Source organism: Pseudophryne corroboree, chromosome 2 (assembly GCF_028390025.1).
Source record: "Pseudophryne corroboree isolate aPseCor3 chromosome 2, aPseCor3.hap2, whole genome shotgun sequence".
In the NCBI taxonomy this organism is placed as follows: domain Eukaryota; kingdom Metazoa; phylum Chordata; class Amphibia; order Anura; family Myobatrachidae; genus Pseudophryne; species Pseudophryne corroboree.
In genome coordinates this window covers 141,548,093-141,554,092 of record NC_086445.1, presented here as the reverse complement: position 1 = coordinate 141,554,092, position 6,000 = coordinate 141,548,093, and positions in this window count along the sequence as shown.

The window sequence follows — 6,000 nt, the reverse complement described above, 5'->3', positions numbered from 1 at the left end:
GTACAAAGCGGATTGGTGCTGGGTGATCGATTTAATGAAGAATGAATCTTGCTGATCGCAAGAAGATTGACAGGAAGAAGGCATTTATGGGCGTCAACTGAGCGTTTTCAGGGTGTGGTTGGAAAAACACAGGCGTGTCCATGCATTTGCAGGGTGGGTGTCTGATGTCAATTCTGGGACCGGACAGGCTGAAGTGATCGCGGTGGCTGAGTAAGTTCAGACCTACTCATAAACTGCACAAAACTTTTTTGTACCGCTTGGCTGCACAAGCGTTCTCACACTTGCAAAGCGAAAATACACTCACCCATAGGCGTCGACTATCTGATCACTGCACTGCAAAAAATAGCTAGCATGCGATCAGGTTGGAATGACCCCCATAGTTCTTATTAGTAGCACAACTTTAAAAACGGTGCTTTGAAACAGGTTGACATTAAATTACAGTGGTTTGAAGGACAAGGAACATACTCAGGGTACAATCGCCAACTGATCACTATTAAAATTTTCACCTACAGATTAATGCTACAGTAAGTAGTACTGCGTACCTCCTGGTACTACTGTCAGTAAGTACCAGGAAAATGTGTTTGTGGTAAACTGGGACATTTACTTACTTTACATTATTTGCATCCATCAATATAAGACCTGTATGTAATGTCTAAATGTATAATGTAATGTATGAAACATGGATGCCAGCCTTTCCTCTAGGTGAACTCATAGTGACATAGATATGGGAGTAGAGGACACTTGATGTATAGTGGGGAGTCAGAGGTTAGTTTATGGCCCTTATCTAAGAAGCTATAAACTATAGTTAGAAGAGAAATTACAGAAAAGCCAGGCCAGGTTAAGAAAGCTGACTTCATGAAACTTAAGAAGACAGCTGTTTAAAAAGTAAAACTCAAAGGAAATCTGGTTTCTCACTGCCCAGGTACACAGCATTGAGAGAGTTAAGGAAAAGGTAGGGGCTGCAGCTGTGAGGGGGTTATATCTACCTCTCTCACCCACACTGTGTTGTTCATTGCTGAGGGAAGCAGCCAGGAGCTGGGAATGCACCATGGGGGTAATTCCAAGTTGATCGCAGCAGGAATTTTGTTAGCAGTTGGGCAAAACCATGTGCACTGCAGGGGAGGCACATATAACATGTGCAGAGAGTTAGATTTGGGTGGGTTATTTTGTTTCTGTGCAGGGTAAATACTGGCTGCTTTATTTTTACACTGCAAATTAGATTGCAGATTGAACACACCACATCCAAATCTAACTCTCTCTGCACATGTTAAATCTGCCTCCCCTGCAGTGCACATGGTTTTGCCCAACTGCTAACAAAATTCCTGCTGCGATCAACTTGGAATTACCCCCCATATCTCTTACATTGTGAAATCCCTCCACACAGAAGGCCTACCTGCTGATGAGTAAGTTAGATTTCTGTAATTATCCTCAATTTTGTTTTATTTGAAATTGTATCCTAATCTGTGTGTACATAAATATTTCTCAGAATCTTTGTAACTCTTTTTTATATCTCAAAGCTCTGAAGATATTCTTGAAACTAAACACTTAATTTTTAGTTTTGTTTTTGTGTTCTTATACCCAAGGCTTCATGGTCCACATTAATTTTTTGTGATGTATTAATAATTGTGTGTGTAGGCCGAAGCGAAGACGGCCTTGCATTTAGTTGCTAAAATCCTCTTGCTGGTGGCAGTGTCATGTTTAAAGTAATCCAGTAGTCACGGACGGCGATTTTCGGATTGGCGTATCTGGAGAATTGGCCGGTGGTCATGACAATGTTAAAGTCTAGTACAAACACTTGTGGCTCTACAAGGAACTGAAGGTCAATTACTTTTCTAGTATGCTGGTGTTTGTAGCACTATAAGCATCTGCATGAACAAGGACCAGACTGCAATATTGTATTTGCAGTATCATAAGTGTGCACTACAATGTACTAACAAAGTGTTGGCTCTTTAATAGATCAAAGTAACAGTAGTTCTTAATACATGAATACTGTAATCCAGTACTAGTGCACTCTTTATAACAATAAAAAATAAATATTGCCCCCATTAGAGCAATTAATATTGGCCAATTTAAGACAAATAAATAACATCTCCCATTTAAAATAAATAATTAATATGGCTGTATTAATAATTATATTATTATTGTTCCCACAGTCTTTAACCAAATGTACTGTCTCTAATTAATAATGTGCTTCCCTGAATCTTCTTCTTTTCTTTCTGCGATATAATCCATATGGAGCATTAAAAAAAAATTATGGACAAAACGTAATGCTCATGAGGAACAACCTACACAAACTGTGTTAATTGCTGATGAGCCTGTGTTCTGAATAGCTGAGCAGCCAGCATTTAATCAAACACGTATAAGAGACAGCTCCTGAATCGCTGCCTCAATAGCATGCCAGAACAGTAATGGGTCTCCATGAAGGTTACAGACTAAACACAAACCAAAAACAATGACACTGTGCAAGAACTTGGACCTTGATGCTGAGTTGGATACTCACCTGTTTGTACATTGTAAAATCTGCAATATTATACTTAGCACTCCCAAAGTAAAGCTGCACTCATACGCAGAGAAGTCTATTTACTAAGCCTTGGATGGAGATAAAGTGAATAGCGATAAAGTACCAGCAAACCAGCTCCTAACTGTCATTTTCCAAACCCAGCCTGTGACATGGCAGCTAGGAGCTGATTGGCTTGTACCATAGGTGTGCGCAGCACATTTTATTAGGGTGAGCACCGCTAGAGGGGTGTGTTTAGCACCGCCTATTGGGTGTGGCTAGCACCAACGACTGGGCGTGTCTAGCACCACCTACTGGGAATGTCTAGCACAACTTTAAAATTAATGCAAGTGGGAGAGATTAAGAATGCAAAAATAATGGGGGAGGACTGAATGGGATGGATACGTTGGATCGACCCTAAGTCAATCCCAGAATGCAAGCACTAGCCTGTGAACAAGGATAACATTACTTAGAGCATTTTAACTGGATCGGCATTACAACAGTAAACATGCTGGGTAGGCAGTATGTATAAAGTGTTACTCTTGATCTAGTTAACATGCTGTAAGTAGCATGCTGACAACATACCGGCACCTATATTCTGGAATTGACATATTCACTGTCCATCCTGTAACTACTTCCTGCACACACCTTATCCCATGTGCAGTTCTTCCCCCTGACACGTCTGATACCTGATGCAGTTCTTTCCTCTGACACGTCTTAGGCTGGGGCCACACATAGCGGCCAAGCGGGTCCCTCTGAACGGGACCCACTTAGCCGGGAGGGGGGTTTTGTCTGCACACAGATCCGGCCAGTGACACATGGAATGCTGCGGTTGGATCCTGCGGCGGCGGGACTGACGCATGTGTGGGCGCCTGCATAGGCACCCCTGTGCAGTCTCCTTGCGGCCAAGCAGGTCCCGCTGAACGGGACCTGCTTGGCTGCTATGTGTGGCCCCAGCCTAATATCTGACTCTGCTCTTCTCCGACACATCTTATCCCTCACGCATCTCTTGCCCCTGACACATCTTATACCTGACGTAGCTCTTCTCCGACACATCTTAGCCCTCACACAGCTCTCCCACCTCAAATTTCTCCCCGCTCATACAGCTCACCCTCCCTTACACAGCTAATTTCATACCCCATACAGTTTCTCTTCTTATGTGCCCCCCCATGTAGCTTATCACACCTCTTGTGTCTCCTTCTCCCCGCGTGCAGCTCATCTCGACCCTTGTGTCTCCCACTCCCCTCATGCAGCTCATCTCCCCCCTTGTGTCTCCCTCTCCCCGCGTGCAGCTCATCTCCCCCCTTGTGTCTCCCCCTCCCCTCATGCAGCTCATCTCCCCCCTTGTGTCTCCCTCTCCCCGCGTGCAGCTCATCTCCCCCCTTGTGTCTCCCCCTCCCCTCATGCAGCTTATCTCGACCCTTGTGTCTCCCTCTCCCCGCGTGCAGCTCATCTCCCTCCTTGTGTCTCCCCCTCCCCTCATGTAGCTCATCTCCTTCCTTGTGTCTCCCCCTCCCCTCGTGCAGCTCATAACCCCCTTGTGTTTCCCCCTCCCCTCATGCAGCTCATCTCCCCCTTGTGTCTCCCCCTCCCCTCATGCAGCTCATCTCCCCCTTGTGTCTCCCCCTCCCCTCATGCAGCTCATCTCCCCACTTGTGTATCCCCCTCCCCTCATGCAGCTCATCTCCCCACTTGTGTCTCCCCCTCCCCTCATGCAGCTCATCTCCCTCCTTGTGTCTCCCCCTCCCCTCATGCAGCTCATCTCCCCACTTGTGTCTCCCCCTCCCCTCATGCAGCTCATCTCCCTACTTGTGTCTCCCCCTCCCCTCATGCAGCTCATCTCCCCCCTTGTGTCTCCCCCTCCCCTCATGCAGCTCATCTCGCTCATCTCCCCCCTTGTGTCTCCCCCTCCCCCCATGTATCTCCCCCAGTGGAGCTTTCTTACCTCTATTTTGAGCTCCTCTGTGCGTGCAGTCCTCCTCCAACTCTCTTTTCAGTATCCTTTCTAGGCTTTGCGGGCCGCGGGCCGCAGCTCCTCTTCCCGCAGCAGCGCTTACAGACGTGCGGCTATGACATCACTGCGTCATCACCGGCAATGTCTGAACGGGGACAGAGGGAGGCGGGGTTATGGGAGACCACTGCCGCTGTCTAGCACTGCCCGCTCGCCACAAAATGATGTGGGAGATGTGACGGCGGGCCACTTCTTTAATTCAGTGGGCTGCAGCAGCGGACCTGGCGTGCGGGGGGTGCCCGACATTAGGGGGTGCCTGTGCGCACCAGGCACCCCCCGTGCGCACGCCTATGGCTTGTACTTTATCTCCGTCCACTTTATCTCCATCCAAGGTCCCTCCGCATGTCAGAGAATCTGATCGTAGATGTGATCATTTTAGCACATCTACGATCAGCTCTGAATCACCCCCACCAATGTTTTGTTAGTTTTGAGTAGAGGCCCTCATTCCGAGTCGTTCGCTCGGTATTTTTCATCGCATCGCAGTGAAATTCCGCTTAGTGCGCATGCGCAATATTCGCACTGCGACTGCGCCAAGTATCTTTGCTATGAAGATAGTATTTTTACTCACGGCTTTTTCATCGCTCCGGCGAACGTAATGTGATTGACAGGAAATGGGTGTTACTGGGCGGAAACAGGCCGTTTTATGGGCGTGTGGCTGAAAACGCTTCCGTTTCCGGGAAAAACGCAGGAGTGGCCGGAGAAACGGGGGAGTGGTTGGGCGAACGCTGGGTGTGTTTGTGACGTCAAACCAGGAACGACAAGCACTGAACTGATCGCACAGGCAGAGTAAGTCTGGAGCTACTCTAAAACTGCTAAGTAGTTTGTGATCGCAATATTGCGAATACATCGGTCGCAATTTTAAGATGCTAAGATACACTCCCAGTAGGCGGCGGCTTAGCGTGTGTAACTCTGCTAAATTCGCCTTGCGACCGATCAACTCGGAATGAGGGCCAGAGTTCTTATCATATACTCTATCACAACCTTTAGTTTTATAAGTAGATTTTTATATTCCAATGTCTTTGTGCAAATGTGATTACAATGACCTGTTTCATCTTCCATAGATTGCAGGGAAATTATGTTCATTCATTCAGGATTTTCTTATTCATTGAATGCATAAAAGCATGTATCCATTTTACATGTAAATATAAGAACAGAATCAATACAAAAACTGATGAAAAGCAATGTATATAACATATTTAACTGTCCAAACTCAGTAGAATTTGCATGAGTTCTTGGCTGTAGTCCCTATAATGCCCTGCAGGGACAGCATACAAATAGTGTAATTCATTCTTGTCAACTTCAGGTCACCTCTGCGATAGAGGAATTGATTTTCAGTATAATTTTCTTTGTTAGACCAAAGATGCCTCCAGACTGATAATTTATTAGATAGTATTAGTTTGTTTTGAACCTCTGCAAGACCTTTGCTTATTTTCCACAAGTGCCTGTCACTGTGATATGCTCATGCATTAGGATTTAATGATAATGAGCATGC